Source organism: Dipodomys merriami, unplaced genomic scaffold (assembly GCF_024711535.1).
Source record: "Dipodomys merriami isolate MVZ:Mamm:240054 unplaced genomic scaffold, mDipMer1.0.p SCAF_14, whole genome shotgun sequence".
Lineage (NCBI taxonomy): Eukaryota > Metazoa > Chordata > Mammalia > Rodentia > Heteromyidae > Dipodomys > Dipodomys merriami.
The window spans coordinates 25331708-25343483 of NW_027202715.1; the positions used below are offsets into that span (position 1 = coordinate 25331708).

General features: G+C 35.8%; 1 long non-coding RNA gene across 1 annotated transcript in view; it reads right to left on the reverse strand.

Moving 5' to 3' along the window:
* Positions 1–11389, reverse strand: part of LOC138825765 (uncharacterized) — a 53411-nt gene extending 42022 nt beyond the window's left edge. Inside the window, exon 1 of the long non-coding RNA XR_011371510.1 lies at positions 11305–11389. This is a non-coding gene — a long non-coding RNA (uncharacterized lncRNA). The remainder of the gene's footprint in view (positions 1–11304) is intronic.
* Positions 11390–11776: the final 387 nt, after the last annotated feature.

Genomic DNA, 11776 nt, shown 5'->3' on the forward strand with positions numbered 1-11776 from the left:
TACCAACTACATCCAAATTTCTCATTTGTTTGTTGTTTTAGAAGTTTTCCTTAAGTGTTTCTTCTTTTGTGAGCAAACTATGCCCTCATTTCCCTGCCTCCTAATAGCTTTTTCATGAAGTTTTTTTTTTCTTTTAAGCAGTACCAGATGTTGAAAGAAACTTTCTCTGATTGGTGTCCAGAGGAAACAAAAAGCATGTATCACTTCAAGACTGACCTGAAAGGGAGGCAGGGGGAGGAATGGACTAAACAAAGGCTGCCAGAATTAAATACACTGCAGATGGTATGAAAAGAAAATTCTAGAATAGTATGTTTTTTACCTCCATTTCTTCCATTATTCCTCTTCACACCTGATTACAACATTATTTTTTTTTGGTCAATAAGAAAAAATAAAGTAGAACACAGAAAAGCCACATAAAAGGGATTGTATTTTATACTCATCTCCTGTCTGAATATATAATCCTAGGCCAGGGGTTAGCAAAGGAAATCCATATTGACTAAAAGGAATGTCAAAGAATGTTTTGAAGGAGGAAGTTTCATGACCAGGAATTACACAAGCAATCCCTAGATTACAATGGTTCAACTTATAATGTTTGGATTGTACAGCCATCAAAAGTGAAGTACATATATTTCTTACTAAGATTATCCTGCCCATGTAATTGTAACCCCTCTGTACAGTATGTTCTCAAATAAAATAAAATAAAATGAAAAAAAAAGTGAAGTACACTCAGTAGAGACTATAGGTCAACTTTTAACTTTGGCCTTTTCTCTATTGGTATGTGTCATAACACTGTCATAGTGCTAGGCTGTTACAGAAGAGATCAACCACAGGATCCCTGAGGCAAATGGTCAGTCCTATGCCACAGACTATTTGAAAGCTATGATGTTTTACATGCATTTTTTTACTTGGACTATCTTCAACTCACCCTGGGTGTATTAGGAGGTAACACCATGAAAAGTCAAGAAGTATTTGTGGTTCGAATATCTGTTTCCCTATAAAATTTGTATCTTGAAACTTAAATCTCAAAGTGATGGTACTAGAGGAAGTGATTATATCACAAGGGCTCTGCCTTCATGAATGACATTAGTGTCTTTATAAAGGGCTAAGAAGGAACTGCTGTGTCTCTTTCCTTCTGGTTTTTACCATGGGAGACATGGTGTTTACCATCCAATGAGGATCCAGTAAAGAAGACACCATCTAAGCCAAGAGCAAAGAGACAAAAGGCATACGGTCTACCTGATATTTGGATGTTTAATACAAAATGTAAGGAGATACAACAAAGTAAACAGGACTCTAGAAACATAGGACCTCCACTCATCTTGTCATATCATTACTAAATGACCCCATGCTGCTGACTACATTTATGGTGTATATGCACACATCTGAGGGAAATGAGAAGGAGGACACAGAATCAGAGGAAAGCAAGGGAAAAACATACAACAGAGGGACCCATCAGCCACACTGATGAAAATGAACTAAGTAACTTAAGGGCAGCGATGGGAGGAAAGGAATGAGAAGGAAAGAGGGAACAGCTGACACTAAGCAAAAGGAAAGAAATGTACATATCACCCAATGTGGAAGAAATAACTGTATTGTCAAAGCTCATAGAACTCACAAACCTTATAGACCACCATAATGACAATTTGCCTCATGAAGGTTAGAATGTGTTTGTGACTTTAAGTAAGTATCACACTATATCACAATACTATGAAATTTGTGAAATTAATGCAATCACTTAATCACAATAAAAAACAACTTTAAAAAGGATACCATCTTGGAAGCAGAGAGAAATCTTCTGAGACTCTATCTGTTGACTACTTCAACTTTCCAGTTCTCAGGCTATAAGGAATACTGTTCTTATCAACTACTCATATTCCCTTATTTTTGTTAGTAGACAGAAAGCTACCTAAGAAACATGGAGTAAAACAAAATTGAGAGGGAGAAGACAGTGTGACTGGAAGAGCCAGAATTCTAGGGCAGAAGAATTTTAGGAAGAAGTTTTCATTAGTGAAAGGCTCTGGGGTAGTAAGAGGAACGAAGCAAAGAGAAGAGAGAAAGGAGACACAGAACATGTTAGTGAGACTCTGACCCAGAATTGTTCAAGTCTCTTGGATAAAAACAAAATGAAGCTCTTTTTCTCTATTCTGTTTAGGAGTGTGCTTTCTTTTAACATGATACCACATAAATATTGGATTATGTAGGCTTAGAATGCTTAAGTGTAACAGAGGTCAACATGCCATACTACTACATTGGGCACCAGATTTTGAATTGATTCTTTCAATGATGTTACTCAAACCTTGAAGAACCTGAAAAAAGACTGAAACTCCAGTGATATAAGCAGTTTTTATTATCTTCACTGAACTTGACAAACAACCCACAGTGGTTTGCTTTTTCTTTCTTTGAATCCCCTGTCACCAAGCCTCCTAACTTGTTTCTAGTTGCTATAGAAATGGTGCAGGGAATCTTGACTATTTTTTTTAAAAGAATTCATCTCGTGACACCATTGCCTTTAAAAGTAACATTCAGATTACTTATGAAAATTGGGTCACTGTGCTGTATGGTTATTATAAGTGCTATTATTTTAATTGAAAGCTATGAATATGACACTTCTAGTGTATCTCTGTTAAGCTTGATGAGTCTTTTGAGATTTTTTTAATCTGTTGTCTAATATGATTCTCCAATTTCTTTATTTTTTTAATTTAATTTTATTGCTTTATTTACTGTTGCTGTTTATATTTATACCTTTTCCCTCACAACTCCTTTCTCCAAAACTTAAAACTGACTTTAAACCAAAGAACTGTGGCTTTCCATTCATGCTACTGCCTAGAAACATTTGCCTTATTGCTAATAAGTATTTTGTTGTGGGCTATCTTAATGGATATAAATGAATGGAGAAAGAATTCATTGCTTTCCAGAATCATCTTCTCTCATAAATTTATGGCCTTTGGGAAGTTCAGGGCATGATTCTAAGGTAATATTCTCCATATTCTGTGAAAAGAATGAACTTAGGAGAACCAAGAATGTGCTTTCTTATTTTGTCATGGACAGGTGTAGGGATCAGAATTCCTTCATCTTTCATCTGACCACGAACAGAGATTTATCTCTTACCTGTAACTAAAAACATTCAAAGAGAGTCTTGGATAATTGGAGTGTTGATAGCCTGGATCTCATTACAACAGATCAAATGATATATTTTTAAGAGACCACTAAGACATCCTGCTTTCAATTCCCATGTAGATTTGGTTTCATCTTTCTACTTCAGCCTCTTAACATGTGACACCATGAGATCAGTTCTGCTAAAAGAGATGTTTTCTATAGAAGACGTCTTAGCCTCAGCTGTGCATTTTTTTTCCAAGGGTAAGAAGTTCATTTTGCATATAAAAATCTCTACAGACGTATTCAGTCTTTGGCTGCTTAGTGTAAGGGGTCATGGATATAATAAGGAGACTTTATATTGAACAAATCTGACAAAACATGTTTATTCCCAGAGCTGAGAAATCTCAGGTCATTGTAATTATTGGGCACAAAACAGAATCTAACTATCTATTTTTGTGGGGATGTTAGTATTTCAAATGTCTTTCCCCAGTGTTTTGCTCTCAACAGCATCTGGGACTACTGCTTTCTCAGTTATACCTGTGTCATTTGGACTTAACAAAATTAATTCTCTTCTCTTTCTTATCAGTACTCCATTTGTTTGCTTATCAATTCATTTAGCTTATGGTTCCTTATTTGCAGGAAAGTTTACTGGGGGCTCTTCAAAGCCATCTTCTCTCATCTCTAAGTTTCCCTTCAGGATCCTTTCTAGATTGCTTTTGAATTTTTCAGAGAAGCTCTGAATAGCCATGATTTCCACTTAAGACATTCTGAAACATATTTTAAATTGTTGTGATTTCAACAATTAATGCATTAGGAGGGAACATCTATTTATTTGTTTAAAACACAACTGTATAAAGTATTAAGATATATAGAAAGCTTGAAGAAAACTTTCCAGTCTTGTCATCTAAAGCACTGGACTGAGAGTGAGTCAGTAGCTCAGTGGTGGAGTATTTTCCAAGCATATATAAAACCTGGGTTTAATAATCAGCACCACAAAAAACAGTCGAACTCACCAGACTGGACTAGAATACAATGTGATAAGTGTCTATTTTTCTCTCTTCCCCCCCCCACAACACTCATGTGCATGAATACACACAAATACATTCATATATATATATATATATACATATATACATATACACACATATATTTGCACATATATAATCATACTCCTTGGAGATACTTATTAGCAAACCAATATTTTTCTAAATTAATACTTCAGGTCATTCACAAAAAAAGTACGTCCCAATATTAGAATTGAGCAACCAATATAAATTTTCCTTTATCTTGGAGAAGCCCTAGCTATTCTTCCTTAGTCAGATGTCCTTAATCATAAAATCCAGACAACATAAATCAATGAAAATTGGCCTCTAAAACAGCCCTTACCAAAACAGTCAGGTCAGTCCAAGTAATCCATAAATGAGCTAGTCAAAACTGTCAAACTAGTTTTGCAAAGAAAACAGGCATTGTCTGTGAAGTAAATTACTGTGGTATTTGCCTGAGAACAGGTTCAGATTAAATGCCACAGGATTTAAATGCCAGTGAGAGATATGAGCGGAAGAAAGGAGTGCAACAACAAGAATCAGTCTTTATATCATCTGACTCTACTATCTCCTGCTTCCATTCCTCATGAAAATATTTTTCTTCAATTATATTTTATTCACTACATTTTACAGCTGTTAGATGCTATATGTTCACCAATTTCGCAACCTTCTTGACTAAAAAGCACCTGTCCTACTCTCATACTTGAAAATGGCTAAAGAAGAGGAAAGAACATTGTTTCAAATAATGGAAAAATTCTGGACTTATTTTGTTCTTACTAATTTGAATCACAGTCCTTAAATTAGAATATTAAGTGGCTTGCATTAAATCTACTTAAATAGATTCCAAGATGCCATTGTCTGAATGAACAAGAAATTTTAAAACCAAAAGAGCATCTTGTAGCCAAAAAACTAAGAAGACAGTCTACAGTCTACAGAATAGCATAACATTTTTACCAGCATCAGACAATCGCTCAATATTCAGAAGATACAGAGAGCTTAAAAATTAAACCCTCATAGAACCAACAACCTAAATAATGAATGGTATAATGAACTAAAGAAAGTTTTCTCAGAAGAAGTAAAAATGACCTATAGACACATGAAGAAATGTTTAACATCTCTGGCCATAAAGGAAATGCAAATTAAAACAACATTGAGATTCCATCTCATCCCAGTTAAAATGACCATTAACAAGAAAACTAAAAAGAACAGATGATAGGGAGGATGCGATCAAAAGGGAAACCTAATAAATACACTGATGGTGTGAATATAAATTTGTTCAACCACTCTAGAAAGCAATATGGGAAATGTTCCTCCAAAAACTAAACATAGAACTACCCTATGCCCCAGCAATTCCACTCCTGGGCATTTATCCAAGAAATCACAAACCAGCTTACAATAAAGCAATCAGCACCACGATGTTCACTGAAGCATTATTCATCATAGCCAAGGTACAAAATCAGCCCAGATGCTCCTTAATGGACTAACAGATCAAGGAAATGTGGTATGTATGTATGTGTGTATATATACTTACATATACACATATATACATATAATGAAATTTTATTGGTTCATTAGAAAGAATTATATTACAAAGAATTGGGAAGACCTGGGAAAGATTATGTTAAGTGAAGTTAGTCAGGACCAGAGAAACAAAGTTTGCATGTTGCCTCAAGCTAAAATTAGCTCACGATCTCACAGGTAAATCCATTGGGTGATATGTAAATATATGCGTGAACTGAAGTATAGTAGATTCAAGGGAGAACTCAAATAAGGTAATTCCTTAGAAAGAGGCAAGTCAAAGTTCAAAAATAAACACCAGGAAACAGGCACATGACAGGGGAGGTGTGGGTAGACAAATGAAAGGAGAGAAGAGTATGAAGTCAAGAATTTAATGTATATCCTACAAAATTAAGGAGAGTGAGGGAAAGGGTGGGAAAGGGAAGGAAGAGATGGGTTGGGGAAGGATGGTTGAGAATGTGGAAGAGGGTGACATTGATCAAAATGTACTGTATTCATAAACTGCTTTATTAAATGACAACTTCTTTGTATAACTACTTAAAGATAATCAGAGTGGGGGAAATTTTTTCCCTTTTTGGTTATTCCTCTAAAAATTACACAAGAATTTTGTAGTTCTAGGAAAATGGAATTCTTACACCTCTTCTCAACTGGTCACCTGGTATCTTGTAGTCAAGCTCAGAGTACTCTCTTTTTTTTTTGGGGGGGGGTCCGGTCGTGGGGCTGAACTCTGGGCCTGGGCGCTGTCCCACAGCTCTTCAGCTCAAGGCTAGCAGTCTACCACTTGAGCCACAGCACCACTTCCGGCTTTTTTTCTTTTTGCTTATGTGGTGCTGAGGAATCGAACCCAGGGCCTCATGCATGCAAGGCAAGCGCTCTACCACCACTGAGCCACCTTCCCAGCCCCCAGTACTCTCTTGAAATCCAATTATTTCTGTTTATAGCATTGTCTCTGGGATTTCCCATCCCTTTTGAGCATTTCCATTTTCAATACCTGTTAGTATATTGCAAATTGTTCCAGTACCTTTAAAGCCAAGACCAGTAACCTATCTTACTCTGGAGTGACTGAGATCAGTTAGGTGGTTCCTTCTCACAGCTCTTCATGAAGTTAGAGTGAAAAAGTGATTGACTTAGGGTCATCTAGAAGCCTTCTTGCTTATAAATTTGAATTCAGAATGGCCAAAAAGATGGGAACCATAATGGCTGTGGCTCCTCAGGCATGTTTCTCTCTCACCGTGGTCTCTAGTCTTTCTATATGACTGCTTCAGAGTAGCTGGACTATGTTTATATATGATTGGTAAAGGCTCCTCAAAAGTGTTCCCCAAGAAAATCGGGACATGAAGGGACATGGTTTCTTGCCTCAAACATCATCTAGTTGCCACCTCTACTACATTTTTCTCCTCAACGCTCACAAAAACTAGCTGAGTTTTATGCAAAGAATATCAAAGTGTTTTAAAAACCACCAGACCCACAGAAAATAATATGATTGTCTCCACAATCATGGTTGTGTAACTTTTGAAGGAATAGCCAGAAAGGGAAAAGATTTCCCCACTCTGATTATCTTTCAATAGCTATACAAAGAAATTGCCATTTAATAAAGCGGTTTATGAAGACAGTGCATCTTGATCATTGTCACCCTTTTCCACATTCTCAGCCATTCTTCCCCAAACCATCTCTTCCTTCCCTTTCCCACCCCTTCCCTCACTCTCCTTAATTTTGTAGGATATACATTAAATTCTTGACTTCATATATATATAATAAAATATATATATAAGAAAACTATTAGCCTCAAGATCACTCTAAGTATGGATATTGGTAGAGATACTGAGATAAAGAAGTAACCCTTTACCATTAAAATGTCAAGGAAAAATTATAAGTAGCCTGGAAATCATTTCAGAACACATCAGGGAGTGGTGAGGACTGTGGTAAATGGTCCAAGAGGGACCAGCTGCTGTGCTGATTTAGGCATCTTTGAGAGATTATTCTCAGCCTCTGGACTGCCAGATTTGCTCATTTTTGGAGAAAGATTCATATAAAACATAGTAATTGTTGAATACTAGCTACTAGGGTTTTTTTTTTGCAATATCACGGGCAAAAATATGTGGCATTTCCCATACTCAGTCTTTCCAATGCCAGGTTGCAATGCCCACCTTGCATTTCAGAAGTAGAAAGAAAAGTAATTTTAGACTCCTTCTTATTTCTGCCTTACTGAAAACACCTAAATATGAGAAATGAAGGAAGATAATCTATAAGGAGAACATATACATATATATATATATATGAATATTTCACTACAGTATCTTACCATATGATATACATGCTTGGAGTTAACAACCAATTATTCACTGGCCAAATTTGGTCTGTCACTGAGTTTTGTAAATAAAGATTTACGGAGCATAAGCACATGCATTGGTTTTGTGTACTGTCTGTGCCATTTCTTGTCCTACAATGTAGAATTGAGTGGTTAAGATAGAATACAAGGCTTACAGTGTCTGAAATATTGTCTGACTCTTTAATATAGAAATACTGCAAACTCACATGTATATTGTCCTTCATTATCATTGAGCTAGAAAACCTAAATACTCTTAGACCTATTTGGCAACATTGGGCTACACTGGGGATGTCTCTTTTTTAAGGAATAGGCAATGGATTATCCAGATTGCTGGTAAGTGGATTTTCTTATTCAGCTCAGCCTAAAATTAGCAGGGATACTCAACCCTGACCGCATTCTCTCTGACATGATACAGATCATAACTCAGTAGCTTTATTCTAGTCAAGGAGGAAAATAAAACACACTGTCCCTTTCATGGTGTTTTAATCTTAATAATCAATGGCATTATCACATTAGACTGTAATTCTTCCACGTCAGGAGTAAAAAACTTAGAATGATGATATAATTCCTAAGTCTTTAGGTTTGTTTCAACAGATTCTTTGGTTTCCTAGATAGTCAATGGTTCTTAAAGCAAAAAGTAATTATAGGTTTTTAGCACTAGAATTCTTTGACCTCTCATCATTGGAAGTATCTGGGTAAAAGTGTATCAGGGACTCTTGTAGTTTTGTTGCAACTTGCTGAAATCCACAACTGTTTTCTATTTTTAAAGTATTAGCTCTAGGGGGTCACAAGCTTCTCTCAAATAAGAAAGTTCTAAAAATTGATAATGATAGTATTTCATGCCATTGAATTATATACTTAAAACAGAAAATTTTATGTTGGATGTGAATATATTTAATGCCACTGAATTGAATACTTAAAATAGAAGATTTTATGCGGTCTTTAGTTTTTCCAGATGTGAGATTGTTTGGCCTGGGAAAGTGGTTTCATCACTGGGTTCATTTCATTCTCTCACCATTTAGCATTTTGAGTAGATTTATTTTCTAAGACAAAGGGGAGAATGCTGATGTTGGTCAAGATGCATTGTAACTATAAACTGATTTACTGAATGGTAGTCCCTTGTACAACTAAAGATAATAAAAATATAATTTTTTGGTCTGTCTTAGAGCTTGAACTCAGGTCCTGGGTGCTATCTCTGAGCTCCTTTTGCTCAAGGCTAGCACTGTACTACTTTGAGCCATAGCTCCACTTCTGATTTTCTGGTGGTAAATTGGAGATAAGAGTCTCAATGGAGTTTCTTGCCTGGGCTAGTTTCAAATCACATACTCAGATCTCAACCTCCTGAGTAGCTAGGATTAAAAGCCTGAGCCAACAGCACCTGACAAAACTATAATTTTTTTTAAAAAATCCAGAAATCCAATATCCCATTCACTTCTCATCTCCCTTTGAAGATGTTTGGTACTATCTAGTAATGAGGCAAAAGTCTGGATATCTAGAAAAAATCCTATGAACTACTTAAAAATTTGCACAGAAGTTGTTAACCTGTGGTGGTAAATGTCTTTTAGCTATGGTCAAGTTCTACAAATAGATTAAGCTTTCCTTCTTCTTAAGACAAAAAAATAAACAAAGCCAGGCACCTGTGGCTCAGCCTGTAATCCTAGCTACTCAGGAGGCTGAGGTCTGAGGATCACAGTTCAAAGCCAGCCCAGGCAGGAAAGTCTGAGAGACTCTTATCTCCCATAAACCACTAGAAAACTGGAAGTGGCTCTGTGGCTCAAGCAGTAGAGCGCTTGCCTTGAGCTGAAGAGTGCAGGTACAGTGCCTAAGTCCAGAGTTCAAACCCCAGGACTGACAAAAATAAACAAACAAACAAACAAACAAAGCCTGCCAGGTCCTAAAAATAGGTTGCTAATAACTTGACCTATTTTTTTTACTATTATGTTTTAATTCCTTTGGCCAGTTATCAGTAATTTTTACTCATCTAATTAAGAAATCAAGTGTACAATTCTTTAATAGGAGCTTTGTCTGATAAATTATCTCCTTTTAACATGTTCATGGTTTCTTATACCAAAAACAGGACAATTGCAAAAGGATATAGAATATCTAAGCAAATTGAGACTGGAACTGTTGATGATGGCAGACTATTAAAACCTTTTTCTTAAACTTGTTCCACTCAAGCTTTTTCTGATAAATAAGAACTTTTCATTTGAGATTCATGTGATATTGTTTCTACTTTCACAATGAACACCTTTGAATCTATTGAATAAGGTTGTTAGAAAATCTAATGATTCTTGCATTTTTCCAGTATAGCCTATTCTTTCATGTGTCTTAAAAACCATAGCAGACCAGTGGGACCTCCCCAAGAAATCTTACACTGTAGAGGCAGATTTTCCCTAAGTCTTTTTCCAATAAGAAAAGTTTTACTGCATTTGATTCTACTCACGATTATTTCCCTATAAAATGAAAATCTTCACAATTTTCCAGGCATACTTTCTGAGAGAGCTGGCAGGTCATCTTATACTTCCCAAGATTAAAAGGCACCGACAAAAATAGTTCTTTTATCTTATTTACGTTCATTCTTGTTCCAGAATGGAATTAAGGGAGTTGTAAAAGATGATTCTTTATTAAGTATTCTGTTGGTGGCAGAGGTTGTACTGAGCATTTTTACATGAAGGTTTAGCGCAGAGATTTTGGAATCAGACTGATCTAGTTCAAAGTCCAAATTCACCATTTACTGCTCTATCTATACATAAGAACCTCACCCATTGTTCACCTCTTCCTGGTTAAATAGGAGAAATTATTATGACCAGCTTAGAGTAGCCGCTTACTTTTAGACATTTCCACACAAACTCCAATATCTAAAAAACATCCATGTAAGAACATCGTTATTTAATTAATATTTAACTTATTAATTCATTTTTCTAACTTACAAGATATAGTGTCTTTATTCACTAGGCAAAGATTTAAATCAATTAAGTTTTTTTCTTAGATTGAATTTAAATCTATGTCCTTCTGTTCCCAACATCTATGATTCTTTCTTCACTGCTCTGACTCTGTGTATTGTATTCATTTTATAATAATAGCCACACTCATAAAATTCATATTGCTAGATGCTAAAAAATAAACTCTAATAAAGACTCCTTAGCTCTCTCTACATCTCCTTCTCTTTATTCATTCTTCTTCTACGTTGGGTAAAACAGAGATTCTAATTGCTTAATACAAAAGTTCCTAAATTGTCATTGTTCTAGCTGAGAGATAGAAAGGTTCCAGATTCTGGGAGGGGACACAGAGCCTCAAACAATTGGGCCAACTACTTACACATGTCTTAGTCTTTATCAGTTCAAGACAGAGAGAAATGGGTTCTCTATGTGATCAGTTGGCTTGAGCGATGCTCTATCAGATTGGAGCTTCTTGTGTGCCTGCCAGTCCCTGCACATTGCTGATGTCACTCAGGATGGTTTATTACATAGTATTGTTCAATAATGATGACACATATGACAGATGGCTGCTGCCATTGAAATCACTTTGTCAGCTCTTGAAAATATACTCATAACCACCTCCCACCCTGACCTCATTTTCTTTTATATATATATATATATATATATATATATATATATATATATATAAGCATGTTTTTATTGTAAAAATACTCTACAGAGGGGCTATAGTTATATGAGTAATGAGTACATTTCTTATCAAGCATTGTTACTTCCTCCTTTGTTTTTCCCCTACCATCCCTTCCCTCCCCACCTCCCCAACTACTCCCTCCCCCCTGAAGCTGTAAAGTTCA